Raw genomic sequence first — 17,582 nt, forward strand, 5'->3', positions numbered from 1 at the left:
TTATTTTGAGATACGTCACATCAATACCTAGTTTATTGAGAGTTTTTAGCATGAAGGGCTGTCGAATTTTGTCGAGGGCCTTTTCTGCGTCTATTGAGATAATCATGTGGTTTTTGTCATTTGTTCTGTTTATGTGATGGGTTATGTTTATTGATTTGCATAGTTTGAACCAGCCTTGCATCCCAGGGATGAAACTGATTTGATCTTGATGGAGAAACTTTTTGATGTGCTGCTGGATTCGGTTTGCCAGTATTTTATTGAGGATTTTCGCATCGATGTTAATCAGGGATGTTGGTCTAAAATTCCATTTTTTCATTGTATCTCTGCCAGGCTTTGGTATCAGGATGATGTTGGCCTTATAAAATGAGTAGGGAGGAGTCCCTCTTTTTCTATTGATTGGAATAGTTTCCGAATTCCATTTTTTCATTGTATCTCTGCCAGGCTTTGGTATCAGGATGATGTTGGCCTTATAAAATGAGTAGGGAGGAGTCCCTCTTTTTCTATTGATTGGAATAGTTTCAGAAGGAATGGTACCAGCTCCTCTTTGTACGTCTGGTAGAATTTGGCTGTGAATCCATCTGGTCCTGGACTTTTTTTGGTTCATAGGCTATTAATTTCTGCCTCAATTTCAGAACTTGTTATTGGTCTATTCAGGGATCTGACTTCTTTCTGGTTTAGTCTTAGGAGAGTGTATGTGTCCAGGAATTTCATCTAAATTTTCTATTTGCATAGAGGTGTTTATGGTATTCTCTGATGGTAGTTTATATTTCTTTGGGATTAGTGGTGGTATCCCCTTTATCATTTTGTTGCTTCTATTTGATTCTTCTCTCTTCTTTATTAGTCTTGCTAGCAGTCTATCAATTTTGTTGGTCTTATAAAAAAACCAGCTCCTGGATTCATTGATTTTTTGAAGGCTTTTTTGTGTCTCTATCTCTTTCAGTTCTGCTCTGATCTTAGTTATTTCTTGCCTTCTCCTAACTTTTGAATGTGTTTGCTCTTGCTTCTCTAGTTCTTTTAATTGTGATGCTAGGGTGTCGATTTTAGATCTTTCCTGATTTCTTGTGGGCATTTAGCACTATAAATTTCTTTTTTCTTCCCCCCCTTTTTTTTCCTTATTATACTTTAAGTTCTAGGGTACATGTGCATAATGTGCAGGTTTGTTACATATGTATACTTGTGCCATGTTGGTGTGCTGCACCCATCAACTTGTCAGCACCCATCAACTCATCATTTACATTAGGTATAACTCCCAATGCAATCCCTTTCCCCTCCCCCGTCCCCATAATAGGCCCTGGTGTGTGATGTTCCCCTTCCCAAGACCAAGTGATCTCATTGTTCAGTTCCCACCTATGAGTGAGAACATGCGGTGCTTGGTTTTCTGTTCTTGCGATGGTTTGCTGAGAATGATGGTTTCCGGCTGCATCCATGTCCCTACAAAGGACACAAATTCATCCTTTTTTTATGGCTGCATTGTATTCCATGGTGTATATGTGCCACATTTTCTTAATCCAGTCTGTCACTGATGGACATTTGGGTTGACTCCAAGTCTGTGCTATTGTGAATAGTGCTGCAATGAACATACATGTGCATGTGTCTTTATAGCAGCATGATTTATAATTCTTTGGGTATTAACCCAGTAATGAATGGGATGGCTGGGTCATATGGTACTTCTAGTTCGAGATCCTTGAGGAATCGCCATGCTGTTTTCCATAATGGTTGAACTAGGCCATCAGAGAAATGCAAATCAAAACCTCAATGAGATACCATCTCACACCAGTTAGAATGGCAATCATTAAAAAGTCAGGAAACAACAGGTGCTGAAGAGGATGTGGAGAAACAGCACTATAAATTTCCCTCTACACACTGCTTTAAATGTATCCCAGAGATTCTGGTATGTTGTGTCTTTGTTCTCATTGGTTTCAAAGAACATCTTTATTTCTGCCTTCATTTCATTATGTACCCAGTAGTCATTCAGGAGCAGGTTGTTCAGTTTCCATGTAGTTATGCAGTTTTGAGTGAGTTTCTTAATCCTGAGTTCTAATTTGATTGCACTGTGTTCTGAGAGACAGTTTGTTGTGATTTATGTTCTTTTACATTTGCTGAGGAGTGCTTTACTTCTAATTATGTGGTCAATTTTAGAATAAGTGCAATGTGTTGCTGAGAAGGATATATATTCTATTGATTTGCAGTGGTGAGTTCTGTAGATGTCTGTTAGGTCTGCTTGTTGCAGAGCTGAGTTCAGGTACTGGATATCCTTTATAACTTTGTCTTGTTGATCTGTCTAATATTGACAGTGGGGTGTTAAAGTCTCCCATTATTATTGTGTGGGAGTCTAAGTTTCTTTGTAGGTCTCTAAGGACTTGCTTTATGAATCTGGGTGTTCTTGTATGGGGTGCTTATATATTTAGGATAGTTCACTCTTCTTGTTGAATTGATCCCTTTACCATTATGTAATGGCCTTCTTTGTCTCTTTTGTTATTTATTGGCTTAAAATCTATTTTCTCAGATACTAGGATTGCAATCCCTGCTTTTTTTTTGCTTTCTGTTTGCTTGGTAGATCTTCCTCCATCCCTTTATTTTGAGCCTATATGCATCTTTGCACATGAGATGGGTCTCCTGAATACAGCACACTGATGGGTCTTGGCTCTTTATCCAATTTGCTAGTCTATGTCTTTTAATTGGGGCATTTAGCCCCTTTACATTTAAGGTCAATATTGTCATGTGTGAATTTGATCCTGTCATTATGATGTTAGCTGGTTGTTTTGCCCTTTCATTGATGCAGTTTCTTCATAGCATCCATGGTCTTTACAATTTGGCGTGTTTTTACGGTGGTTGGTACCAGTTTTTCCTTTCCATGTTTAGTGCTTCCTTTAGTATCTCTTGTAAGGTGGTGACAAAATCTCTGAGCATTTACCTGTCTGTAAAGGATTTTATTTCTCCTTCGCTTATGAAGCTTAGTTTGGCTGGTTATGAAATTCTGGGTTGAAAATTCTTTTCTTTAAGGATGCTTAATATTGGCTCCTACTCTCTTTTGGCTTGAAGTGTTTCTGTGGAGAGATCTGTTGTTAGTCTGATGGGCTTCCCTTTGTGGGTAACTTGACCTTTCTCTCTGGCTGCCCTTAACATTTTTTCCTTCATTTTAACCTTGGTGAATCTGACAATTGTATGTCTTGTGGCTGCACTTCTCGAGTAGTATCTTTGTAGTGTTCTCTGTATTTCCTGAATTTGAATGTTGGCCTGCCTTGCTAGGTTGGGGAAGTTCTCCTGGATAATATCCTGAAGAGTATTTTCCAATTTGGTTCCATTCTCCCCATCACTTTCAGGTACACCAATCAAATGTAGATTTGGTCTTTTTACATAGTCCCATATTTCTTGGAGTCTTTGTTTGTTTCTTTTTACTCTTTTTTTTCCCTAACCTTGTCTTCGCACTTTATTTCATTAATTTGATCTTCAATCACTGATACCCTTTCTTCCAGTTGATTGAATTGGCTACTGAAGCTTTTGTATGCATCATGTAGTTCTCATGCCACGGTTTTCAGCTCCAGCATGTCATTTAAGGTCTTTGCTATAATGTTTATTCTAGTTAACCATTTGTCTAATCTTTTTTCAATGTTTTTAGCTTCCTTGCGACAGGTTCGAACATCCTCCTTTATCTTGGAGATGTTTCTTATTACTGACCTTCTGAAGCCTACTTCTGTCAGCTTATCAAAGTCATTCTCCAGCTTTGTTCCGTTGCTGGTGAGGATCTGTGATCCTTTGGAGGAGGAGAGGCGCTGTGATTTTTAGAATTTTCATCTTTTCTGCTCTGGTTTCTACCCATCTTTGTGGTTTTATCTACTTTTGGTCTTTGATGTTGATGACTTACAGATGGGGTTTTGGTGAATGTCTTTTTGTTGATGTTGATGCTATTCCTTTCTGTTTGTTAGTTTTCCTTCTAACACTCCTGTCCCTCAGCTGCAGGTCTATTGGGTTTTGCTGAAGGTCCATTCCAGATCCTCTCTGCCTGGGTATCACCAGCAGAGACTGTAGAACAGCAAATATTGCAGAACAGCAAATATTGCTGCCTGATCTTTCCTCTGGAAGCTTTGTCCCAGAGGATCAGCTACCTTTATGAGGTGTCTGTCGGCCACTACTGGGAGATGTCTCCCAGTTACGCTACACAGCAATCAGGGACCCACTTGAGGGGGCAGTCTGTACACTCTCTGAGCTCAAACGCCATGCTGGGAGAACCACTGCTCTCTTCAGATCTGCAAGTCAGGGATGTTTAAGTCTGCAGAAGTTGTCTGCTGCCTTTTGTTCAGCTATGCCCTGCCCACAGAGGTGGAGTCTAGAGGCCTTGTTGAGCTGTGGTAGGCTCCACCCAGTTCAAACTTTCTGGCCACTTTATTTACCTACTCAAGCCTCAGCAATGTCGGACATCCCTACCCCAGCCAGGCTGCTGCCTCGCAGTTCAATCTTAGACTGCTATGCTAGCAGTGAGCAAGGCTCTGTGGGTGTGGGACCCACCAAGCCAGGCATGGGAGAGAATCACCTTGTCTGTCAGTTGCTAAGACCTTGGGAAAAGCACAGTATTTGGACAGAGAGTCCCATTTTTCCAGGTAGTCTGTCACAGCTCCCCTTGGCTAGGAAAAGGATATCCCCCAACCCCTTGTGCTTGCTTGGTGAGGCAATGCCCCACCCTGCTTCAGCTCACCCACTGTGTGCTGTACCCACTGTCCAACCAGTCCCAGTAAGATGAGCCAGGTATCTCAGTTGGAAATGCAGAAGTCACCATCTTCTGTTTTGATCATGCTGGGAGCTGCAGACCGGAGTTGTTCCTATTCAGCCAACTTGGAACGCCCCCCAATTTTTAAATTTTAACATTCATCAGAATTGCCTACAGAGCCTAGCAAAACAAAAATGGCAGAGTTTCAGCCCAGAGTAGGTCTGGAGTAGGAGTAGAAAATTTGTCTTTCTAACTAGTCTTCATGTTTAACTGATTCTGCGAATCCTGGAAGCAAAATTTGAGAACCACATATCTATAGATTGTCTGGATGATGGCCATCTTCTGTTTTGACTTCCTTCCAGAGGTACCTGGGGCAACTGGGGTGGAAGAATTCTATAAAATAGGATGAGGAATAGGTTCTGAGGTCAGGCTTAGTTGTATATCCCAGCTGGTGAAGTAAGCTGAGCAGTTCTTAGAGTAAATGTCCTTAAGAGTTTTCAGGACTAATACATACTTTCTTTTTTATTTTATTTTATTTTATTTTATTTTATTTTATTTATTTTTTTTTTAATTAATTTATTATTATTATACTTTAAGTTGTAGGGTACATGTGCATAACGTGCAGGTTTGTTACATATGTATACTTGTGCCATGTTGCTGTGCTGCACCCATCAACTCGTCATTTACATCAGGTATAACTCCCAATGCAATCCCTCCCCCCTCCCCCCTCCCCATGATAGGCCCCGGTGTGTGATGTTCCTCTTCCTGAGTCTGAGTGATCTCACTGTTCAGTTCCCACCTATGAGTGAGAACATGCGGTGTTTGGTTTTCTGTTCTTGTGATAGTTTGCTAAGAATGATGGATTACAGCTGCATCCAAGTCCCTACAAAGGACTCAAACTCATCCTTTTTTATGGCTGCATAGTATTCCATGGTGTATATGTGCCACATTTTCTTAATCCAATCTGTCACTGATGTACATTTGGGTTGATTCCAAGTCTTTGCTATTGTGAATAGTGCTGCAATAAACATACGTGTGCATGTGTCTTTATAGCAGCATAATTTATAATCCTTTGGGTATATACCCAGTAATGGGATGGCTGGGTCATATGGTACATCTAGTTCTAGATCCTTGAGGAATCGCCATACTGTTTTCCATAATGGTTGAACTAGTTTACAATCCCACCAACAGTGTAAAAGTGTTCCTATTTCTCCACATCCTCTCCAACACCTGTTGTTTCCTGACTTTTTAATGATTGCCATTCTAACTGGTGTGAGATGGTATCTCATTGTGGTTTTGATTTGCATTTCTCTGATGGCCAGTGATGATGAGCATTTTTTCATGTGTCTGTTGGCTGTATGAATGTCTTCTTTTGAGAAATGTCTGTTCATGTCCTTTGCCCACTTTTTGATGGGGTTGTTTGTTTTTTTCTTGTAAATTTGTTTGAGTTCTTTGTAGGTTCTGGATATTAGCCCTTTGTCAGATGAGTAGATTGCAAAAATTTTCTCCCATTCTGTAGGTTGCCTGTTCACTCTGATGGTAGTGTCTTTTGCTGTGCAGAAGCTCTTTAGTTTAATGAGATCCCATTTGTCAATTTTGGCTTTTGCTGCCATTGCTTTTGGTGTTTTAGACATGAAATCTTTGCCCATGCCTATGTCCTGAATGGTACTACCTAGGTTTTCCTCTAGGATTTTTATGGTATTAGGTTTAACATTTAAGTCTCTAATCCATCTTGAATTAATTTTCGTATAAGGAGTAAGGAAAGGATCCAGTTTCAACTTTCTACTTATGGCTAGCCAATTTTCCCAGCACCATTTATTCAATAGGGAATCCTTTCCCCATTTCTTGTTTCTCTCAGGTTTGTCAAAGATCAGCTGGCTGTAGACGTGTGGTATTATTATTTTTTTTTTTTTTTTTTTTTTTTTTTTTTTTTTTTTTTTTTGAGACGGAGTCTCGCTCTGTCGCCCAGGCTGGAGTGCAGTGGCGCGATCTCGGCTCGCTGCAAGCTCCGCCTCCCGGGTTCCCGCCATTCTCCTGCCTCAGCCTCCTGAGTAGCTGGGACTACAGGCGCCCGCCACCGCGCCCGGCTAATTTTTTGTATTTTTAGTAGAGACGGGGTTTCACTGTGGTCTCGATCTCCTGACCTTGTGATCCGCCCGCCTCGGCCTCCCAAAGTGCTGGGATTACAGGCTTGAGCCACCGCGCCCGGCCATGACGTGTGGTATTATTTCTGAGGACTCTGTTCTGTTCCATTGGTCTATATCTCTGTTTTGGTACCAGTACCATGCTGTTTTGGTTACTGTAGCCTTGTAGTATAGTTTGAAGTCAGGTAGCGTGATGCCTCCAGCTTTGTTCTTTTGACTTAGGATTGTCTTGGAGATGCGGGCTCTTTTTTGGTTCCATATGAACTTTAAAGCAGTTTTTTCCAATTCTGTGAAGAAACTCATTGGTAGCTTGATGGGGATGGCATTGAATCTATAAATTACCTTGGGCAGTATGGCCATTTTCACAATATTGATTCTTCCTATCCATGAGCGTGGTATGTTCTTCCATTTATTTGTGTCCTCTTTTATTTCACTGAGCAGTGGTTTGTAGTTCTCCTTGAAGAGGTCCTTTACATCCCTTGTAAGTTGGATTCCTAGGTATTTTATTCTCTTTGAAGCAATTGTGAATGGAAGTTCATTCCTGATTTGGCTCTCTGTTTGTCTGTTACTGGTGTATAAGAATGCTTGTGATTTTTGCACATTAATTTTGTATCCTGAGACTTTGCTGAAGTTGCTTATCAGCTTAAGGAGATTTTGGGCTGAGACAATGGGGTTTTCTAAATATACAATCATGTCATCTGCAAACAGGGACAATTTGACTTCTTCTTTTCCTAACTGAATACCCTTGATTTCTTTCTCTTGCCTGATTGCCCTAGCCAGAACTTCCAACACTATGTTGAATAGGAGTGGTGAGAGAGGGCATCCCTGTCTTGTGCCAGTTTTCAAAGGGAATTTTTCCAGTTTTTGCCCATTCAGTATGATATTGGCTGTGGGTTTGTCATAAATAGCTCTTATTATTTTGAGGTACGTTCCATCAATACCGAATTTATTGAGCGTTTTTAGCATGAAGGGCTGTTGAATTTTGTCAAAAGCCTTTTCTGCATCAATTGAGATAATCATGTGGTTCTTGTCTTTGGTTCTGTTTATATGCTGGATTATGTTTATTGATTTGCGAATGTTGAACCAGCCTTGCATCCCAGGGATGAAGCCCACTTGATCATGGTGGATAAGCTTTTTGATGTGTTGCTGAATCCAGTTTGCCAGTATTTTATTGAGGATTTTTGCATCGATGTTCATCAGGGATATTGGTCTAAAATTCTCTTTTTTTGTTGTGTCTCTGCCAGGCTTTGGTATCAGGATGATGTTGGCTTCATAAAATGAGTTAGGGAGGATTCCCTCTTTTTCTATTGATTGGAATAGTTTCAGAAGGAATGGTACCAACTCCTCTTTGTACCTCTGGTAGAATTCAGCTGTGAATCCATCTGGTCCTGGACTTTTTTTGGTTGGTAGGCTATTAATTGTTGCCTCAATTTCAGAGCCTGCTATTGGTCTATTCAGGGATTCAACTTCTTCCTGGTTTAGTCTTGGAAGAGTGTAAGTGTCCAGGAAATTATCCATTTCTTCTAGATTTTCCAGTTTATTTGCGTAGAGGTGTTTATAGTATTCTCTGATGGTAGTTTGTATTTCTGTGGGGTCGGTGGTGATATTCCCTTGATCATTTTTAATTGCGTCAATTTGATTCTTCTCTCTTTTCTTCTTTATTAGTCTGGCTAGTGGTCTGTCAATTTTGTTGATCTTTTCAAAAAACCAACTCCTGGATTCATTGATTTTTTGGAGGGTTTTTTGTGTCTCTATCTCCTTCAGTTCTGCTCTGATCTTAGTTATTTCTTGCCTTCTGCTAGCTTTCGAATGTGTTTGCTCTTGCTTCTCTAGTTCTTTTAATTGCGATGTTAGAGTGTCAATTTTACATCTTTCCTGCTTTCTCTTGTGGGCATTTAGTGCTATAAATTTCCCTCTACACACTGCTTTAAATGTGTCCCAGAGATTCTGGTATGTTGTATCTTTGTTCTCATTGGTTTCAAAGAACATCTTTATTTCTGCCTTCATTTCGTTATGTACCCAGTAGTCATTCAGGAGCAGGTTGTTCAGTTTCCATGTAGTTGAGTGGTTTTGAGTGAGTTTCTTAGTCCTGAGTTCTAGTTTGATTGCACTGTGGTCTGAGAGACAGTTTGTTATAATTTCTGTTCTTGTACATTTGCTGAGGAGTGCTTTACTTCCAATTACGTGGTCAATTTTGGAGTAAGTACGATGTGGTGCTGAGAAGAATGTATATTCTGTTGATTTGGGGTGGAGAGTTCTATAGATGTCTATTAGGTCTGCTTGCTGCAGAGATGAGTTCAATTCCTGGATATCCTTGTTAACTTTCTGTCTCGTTGATCTGTCTAATGTTGACAGTGGAGTGTTGAAGTCTCCCATTATTATTGTATGGGAGTCTAAGTCTCTTTGTAAGTCTCTAAGGACTTGCTTTATGAATCTGGGTGCTCCTGTATTGGGTGCATATATATTTAGGATAGTTAGCTCTTCCTGTTGAATTGATCCCTTTACCATTATGTAATGGCCTTCTTTGTCTCTTTTGATCTTTGATGGTTTAAAGTCTGTTTTATCAGAGACTAGTATTGCAACCCCTGCTTTTTTTTGTTCTCCATTTGCTTGGTAAATCTTCCTCCATCCCTTTATTTTGAGCCTATGTATGTCTCTGCGTGTGAGATGGGTCTCCTGAATACAGCAGACTGATGGGTCTTGACTCTTTATCCAGTTTGCCAGTCTGTGTCTTTTAATTGGAGCATTTAGTCCATTTACATTTAAGGTTAATATTGTTATGTGTGAACTTGATCCTGCCATTATGATATTAACTGGTTATTTTGCTCATTAGTTGATGCAGTTTCTTCCTAGCCTCAATGGTCTTTACATTTTGGCATGTTTTTGCAATGGCTGGTACCGGTTGTTCCTTTCCATGTTTAGTGCTTCCTTCAGGATCTCTTGTAAGGCAGGCCTAGTGGTGACAAAATCTCTAAGCATTTGCTTATCTGTAAAGGATTTTATTTCTCCTTCACTTATGAAACTTAGTTTGGCTGGATATGAAATTCTGGGTTTAAAATTCTTTTCTTTAAGAATGTTGACTATTGGCCCCCACTCTCTTCTGGCTTGGAGAGTTTCTGCCGAGAGATCTGCTGTTAGTCTGATCGGCTTCCCTTTGTGGGTAACCCGACCTTTCTCTCTGGCTGCCCTTAAGATTTTTTCCTTCATTTCAACTTTGGGGAATCTGGCAATTATGTGTCTTGGAGTTGCTCTTCTCGAGGAGTATCTTTGTGGCGTTCTCTGTATTTCCTGGATTTGAATGTTGGCCTGCCCTACTAGGTTGGGGAAGTTCTCCTGGATGATATCCTGAAGAGTGTTTTCCAACTTGGTTCCATTTTTCCCCTCACTTTCAGGCACCCCAATCAGACGTAGATTTGGTCTTTTTACATAATCCCATACTTCTTGCAGGCTTTGTTCGTTTCTTTTTCTTCTTTTTTCTTTTGGTTTCTCTTCTCGCTTCATTTCATTCATTTGATCCTCAATCGCTGATACTCTTTCTTCCAGTTGATCGAGTCGGTTACTGAAGCTTGTGCATTTGTCACGTATTTCTCGTGTCATGGTTTTCATCTCTTTCATTTCGTTTATGACCTTCTCTGCATTAATTACTCTAGCCATCAATTCTTCCACTTTTTTTTCAAGATTTTTAGTTTCTTTGCGCTGGGTACGTAATTCCTCCTTTAGCTCTGAGAAATTTGATGGACTGAAGCCTTCTTCTCTCATCTCATCAAAGTCATTCTCCGTCCAGCTTTGATCTGTTGCTGGCGATGAGCTGCGCTCCTTTGCCGGGGGAGATGCGCTCTTATTTTTTGAGTTTCCAGCTTTTCTGCCCTGCTTTTTCCCCATCTTTGTGGTTTTATCTGCCTCTGGTCTTCGATGATGGTGATGTACTGATGGGGTTTTGGTGTAGGTGTCTTTCCTGTTTGATAGTTTTCCTTCTAACAGTCAGGACCCTCAGCTGTAGGTCTGTTGGAGATTGCTTGAGGTCCACTCCAGACCCTGTTTGCCTGGGTATCAGCAGCAGAGGCTGCAGAAGATAGAATATTTCTGAACAGCGAGTGTACCTGTCTGATTCTTGCTTTGGAAGCTTCCTCTCAGGGGTGTACTCCTCCCTGTGAGGTGTGGGGTGTCAGACTGCCCCTAGTGGGGGATGTCTCCCAGTTAGGCTACTCAGGGGTCAGGGACCCGCTTGAGCAGGGAGTCTGTCCCTTCTCAGATCTCAACCTCCGTGTTGGGAGATCCACTGCTCTCTTCAAAGCTGTCAGACAGAGTCGTTTGCGTCTGTGCAGAGGTGTCTGTGTGTCTTAGTTTACTGTGCCCTGTCCCCAGAGGTGGAGTCTATAGAGACAGGCAGGTTTCCTTGAGCTGCTGTGAGCTCCACCCAGTTCGAGCTTCCCAGCAGCTTTGTTTACCTACTTAAGCCTCAGCAATGGCGGGCGCCCCTCCCCCAGCCTGGCTGCTGCCTTGCTGGTAGATCACAGACTGCTGCGCTAGCAACGAGGGAGGCTCCGTGGGTGTGGGACCCTCCCGGCCAGGTGTGGGATATGATCTCCTGGTGTGCCTGTTTCCTAAAGCGCAGTATTGGGGTGGGAGTTACCCGATCTTCCAGGTGTTGTGTGTCTCAGTTCCCCTGGCTAGGAAAAGGGACTCCCTTCCCCCTTGCGCTTCCCAGGTGAGGCAATGCCTCGCCCTGCTTCAGCTCTCGCTGGTCGGGCTGCAGCAGCTGACCAGCTCCGATCGTCGGGCACTCCCCAGTGAGATGAACCCAGTACCTCAGTTGAAAATGCAGAAATCACCGGTCTTCTGTGTCGCTGGCGCTGGGAGTTGGAGACTGGAGCTGCTCCTATTTGGCCATCTTGCTCCGCCCCCTAATACATACTTTCTAACAGTATAGGGAATACCTGAAATGCCTGAAGGAACCAGCTGTAGCTGACCTGGTGAAGCTAGTGTTAGCAGCAAATTTTTCTATGGTATTTGTTGATGGATATTTAGAAAGGATTACTTGGGGGTATGAGAGAGTCAAGAAACTAACCCACAGATCTTCCATTTCCATATTGTTCAGAGACTTTCATAAGATAGCAGACCTCTATAACAAACAAACAAAAAAAATGCATTAGTTTCTTAGGGTTGTTATAATAATGTACTGTAAACTTGGTGGGTTAAACAACAGAAATGTATTCTATCACACATCTTCAGGCTATAATTCCCAAATTAAGGTGTTGGCAAAGCCATGTTGTCTCTTAAGACTGTACGGGGGGACTCTTCCTTGTCTTTTCCAAGATTCTAATAATTGCCCACAATCCTTGGTGCTCTTGGCTTGCAATTGCTTCCCTCCAGGTTCATGATATTTCTGTGTCTTCTATTGCTGTTATTATGAAAGTTAAATTTAAAAGTGAAGCAATTTTGGTAAGATATTTTATTTAAAACTATTTTAGGTTTGAGCGTACATGTGAAGGTTTGTTACATAGGCAAACTCATGTCACAGGGGTTTGTTGTACATGTTATTTCATCACCCAAGTATTAAACGCAGTACCCAATAGTTATCTTTTCTGCTCCTCTCTCTCCTCCCTCACTCCCCTCAAGTGGACCCCCGTGTCTATTGTTTCCGTCTTTGTTTTCATGAGTTCTCATCAGTTAGCTCCCACTCATGAGTGAGAACATGTGGTATTTAGTTTTCTGTTCCTACATTAGATTGCAAAGGATAATAGCCTCTAGCTCCATTCATGTTCTCACAAAAGATGTGATCTTGTTCTTTTTTTATGGTTGCATAGCATTCCATGGAAAAGGAACTAAATGGCTTTTTCCTTTTGATCCAAAAGACTTCCTCCTTGCAAATGATCAATTATAATATATTTGTTAACGTCCTTATATTGTCTCATCATCCTTATATTGTTGCATCTGTCTTTTCTATGTTCTTCATCCCTTCAGTAATCTAAAATGAAGAGTTTGTAATTCTCAATCACAACTATTTAGTCAGGCATAAAATCTCAACTATCAAATCTAATAAACTCATAGACTTTGATGGCGATGTAAAAACTCCTTAGGGATTAAGATTAAAAACCAAAAGCTTACACATATTTAATGCTTGCTAGGTGATTGTGTCAGTGCTGTGTTTTATGTGTTAATCAACTGATTTAATTTGTCTTTTTAAAAGCCATCCTATCCCAGATTTATTACTCTACCCTAGAGTGGCTTTAATAGCTAGCTTTAAGGATGAGAGAATTGATTCATTAGTCAATGAATAGAATAGGAAACAGAGAATTCTGAACTTGATCATCATGTTAGTATCCTTTAAACAGCACCACGTACATGGTTATCTACTCTTTTGTCTGCCTCGTTTACACTTTTATTTGTATCCTTCTTATATAATACAAGTTATGTTGAATTAAGGGAGCAATTAAGAACATAATTTTTGTTTTGCTAAAATAAAACTAATTTTTATTTAGACCTAAATTTCCAAATTGGTATTTGTATGTGGGCTTCTGTGTGTGTATAAAGAAAAGCATATCTGCCTCTAGAAATTCCTGAGTTTAATGAAAATATTTATATCAAGCAAAAAAGAATCATTTTTAATATTAGACTTCTATTGTTATTACAATAAATTAGGTATAGTATAAGCCATTTTGAATGGCTGCTGGTTTTCATCAAATGTTATTAACTTTTTTGACTTGACAAAAATATTTTAAATTTTGCAGGAAGTTTTTCCAACCAGAGCCATTTATTTGAGTGTCACAGCGTGCCTCTCATATGTCAGAGCCTTTAATAGCTATATATACTATAACAAGGTTATTGGAGAGTCTGAACTTTGTGAAGTACAAACTTGAAAAAGATTTCTTTTTTTCTAATCAATGTCCCCAACTGTGCAATGTCAAATTTTCCTTCCCTAGTGGGTAGCAGACCTTTCATTGATGTCTTGGGCATATTCTATAACTTCTTTCTACTTCAACTTATTAAAAAGTCTTGTCTCCTTTACAATATAATCTCCTGTCTGTCACAATACAGGGCTGGTTTTAGGGCCAAGAGACTTGGAGTGGGGAAATGTAATCTACTCTTTATTTACTTACTATCACTAGGAGTCATATGGGAGCCTAGATAGTATACTTCTCCAGGACATCTTCCTACCTTCTATCTTAAGTGTTTGGTACCTCTAGCAGCTCTAAGAAGAAATACAGAGTAAAGGGACAAGAGTCTCTTTATTAGGCTTGCAAGAGTCATACTCTGTTTCTCTTACTGTTAACTTCCATATTTTCCTGGATAAAGAATGAGAGACCACTAGAATCCTAAGTGATTAGTCTGTTGGTTTCTAATGAAGCACATAGGTTTTCTGGAAGTCGTCTCGGGAACCTTTCCACTGCAAAGTTACCTGATGTAAGAAACATTTAAGAAAGAGAGAAGAAGACTTTAAAAAGAATGAAGGACATTAGAAGATTTAATATCTATAACACAGACAGACATGGGCATCCCTGGACAACCTGATAGCTCATGCCCATTCAAATCTTACTGTCAAAGTTGCTGTTGTCCACTCATTTAGAAAAGAGACTAAAAGCTTGCATGGGAAAATGCTGGCAGAAGACCTTGCCTCAGCCTGAGCTTGAATAACCTTCAGCTAAACAAAAAGTCTTAAAGTTAATGACCAAACTCTGTAAAACGCCATTTATAAACATTGTTTTCATTGGAAGGTGAGTCTCCACAGGCTCAAGCAGCTTAATCAAGTATTATTTTCATAACAACATCCTCAGGAGAAGTCTTGGAAATTTGTTTGTCTCATTCTAATGCTCAGTGACATTTTATTGTTCTTTATATATTGACATTCTGAACAAGTTAGCTAACTGCCTGGCCTGAGCCTCAGTTGAACCCTGAAGTCACTGGAGCCAAAGATGAGAGAGAGTTTCAAATGAAAATGAACAGCTGCAGAGTGTTCAAATATGTCCAGCAGATTAAGAATTAGAAAATTAGATCCTATAATTATCAGGTCATTTTGGATTTGTAGGAGGAAATTAGGGTCATTCATTCTCCAGCTGCATGGCATGCTATTATAAAAATTTAACCCTTCAATATTTGATTCATTTTGCAATTTTTCTAGTGTATGATGTGAAGTATAGGTGCACATTTATTGTTTAATAGATACCCAGTTTTTCCAAAGTCTTTTATAGAATGAGCCATTTTTTCCCCTAGTAATTTGAGATCCAAATCTTATCATATAGTAAAGTATCATATGTGTACACTAGGATATATTTCTCTATGTTTGCTTCTCCATTGGTCTATTAATACACTATATTATTATTAAAGTTTTATAGTATTTTCAGATTAAGTGGCTAGTGCTCCTCATTGCCCTCCTGTCTGAAAATGTTTTGATTGTTCATGTGATTTTTGCTTATAATCTTTAGCTTGAATCTGTTTAGTTCAAAAATATTTTGTTGAAATCACATATGATACATTGTTTGAATCTTCAAACCTTCATTAGGGTTTTAAAGTTTCTAATCAAAGAATGTATTCATTTCTGGTTATGTTCATTTATTGATACTATATCTGTTTTTGTACTCCTGTAAATGGCATTTTATTCTTTCACTGTATCATCTGACAGTTGCCGTTGGTGGTGGTAAATTCAGTTGATCTTATATTTAGTAATTTTGAACAACAACAAGAAGACACTTCTGTATGGTTCAAACTGTTTTATTTGAAAGCTCTTGGTTTATGCATATTAATGTTTTACTCTGTGTTATGAGTTACTTTTATATAATACTTTTCTATAGTCTCTTCTGTTTTTCAGATATTTAAACACATCAACTATAAATAGGTTACATTTTTCCAAATTTTATACATTCAGTTTCTTTCCTGTGTTAAATTATTTTGACCCATAATTCAAGTACAGTGTTAAGTGCAAAAGAGATGGAGGTCACGCTAATTATGCTCCTGACTTTGCTAGAGCTATTTTTTAAAATCAGTGACACAGTAAGTATGTTGTGTACTTTATTACCCTTTTGAGCTGGAATGAACATACATTGTGATGTTAAGAAAGTATCTATAAATTCTCACATCGAATGTTTTTATATTTTATTAATATCTATGGATATTATCAGGACATTTCTACTTAGATCTATTAATATAAAAATGACATTAATATCTGATTTAATTTTGAATACTTATATTTCTGAAACAAAATCCTCTTTAAATAATTTCCTTCTATAATCTGAGTTTTCTTTGTGGATATTTATGTTGGATTGTTTTATTGTGATTCATAAAGTTCATCTGAAATATTTTTGTGTGGCACTTGAAAAGTTTGAATATCAGTGTTATGTTGGCTTGAAAAAAATTTAGTTCTTTTCTGTCTTTGCTCTAGAAGAGTTTACATACCCTTGAAACACTCTATTTGTTAAAGACATTGCAAATTTCCTATATAAAATCATCTAAGTGTAACATTTTTGGGGTGGGAGTCTCATTTTACCATTATTTTTCCTGTGGAAATTGGTCAGTCTAGAATTTTATTGCAAAGTCAGTTTCCATTTTTCTCAAAAATTATTCATTTTATCCCAGTTTTCAAATCAAGTAGATTGCATGATTTTGAATTTCCTCACTTTTTTTTATTTTTTGTGTTAAAATTTTGTGTATTTGCCCTTGTTCCTTTTCTCATGATAAAGTTCGCTAGTAGTTTGTTGACTGTATGGTTATTTTGAAAACTAAACTTTATTTGTTGGTTATGCTTTTTCAGACTTACATGTATTTTCTCCATTTATCATTAATAATTGCTCCCTATATTACTCTGTGACTTAATTTGTAATTATTTTCTAATATGTTGAATGAGTTTAATTCTTACTGTTTATTGACATATAATTTACAGATGTGAATTATCTTCTCAGTACTTCCTTAGCTGTATTCTGTCTTCCTTTAAATACTTTCTAGATTTTCCTACATTTTGGTTTGATTGTCCGTGTTAGGAGAAGATTGTTTAATAAAGGATTTACTTATCTTTTTGGTAAGGTATTTTGCCATTCTGATGATGTTTAAATGTTGTAGTTTTCTTTAATTAGATAACTGTATCTGTGCAATATTTATGTCGTGATTTTTTAGAGCATTTTTTTGGAGTGGAGATTTTGATCATGTTGCTTTACGAGCTCATCGGGAAAATGCTGTATTTTCTCTTTTCAAATGTAAGATTCAATATATTTCAAGAAGACTTACTAATATATTTGCTAGATCTTCTATGTCTTTTCAATATTATTTCTATTATTTATTCACTCACCTGTCTGAGAAGATGCATTAAGTTTCCTTACAACAGGGGTTTTCTAATATTCCTTTACTTCCGTACTTTTGTCTTATAACATAGATTTTGTTGTTCTTGGCATAAAAATATCCCAAACTGTTAAAGTTTTTTTTTTTTTTTTTTTTTTTTTTTTTTTTTTTTCTTTTTCTGAGACGAAGACTTGCTCTGTCACCAGGCTGTAGTGCAGTGGTGTGATCTCGGTTCACTGCAGCCTCTGCCTCTCGGGTTCAAGCAATTTTCCTGTTTCAGACTCCTGAATAGGTGGGATTGTGGGCATGTGTCAACATGCCCAGCTAATTTTTGTATTTTCAGTAGAGATGGTGTTTTACCATGTTGGCCAGGATGGTCTTGATCTCTTGATCTCATGTCCACCTGCCTCAGCCTCCCAAAGTGCTGGGATTACAGGCATGAGCCACCGCACCCGGCCTGTAAATTC

This window comes from Macaca thibetana, chromosome 11 (genome assembly GCF_024542745.1).
Source record: "Macaca thibetana thibetana isolate TM-01 chromosome 11, ASM2454274v1, whole genome shotgun sequence".
Taxonomy (NCBI): domain Eukaryota; kingdom Metazoa; phylum Chordata; class Mammalia; order Primates; family Cercopithecidae; genus Macaca; species Macaca thibetana.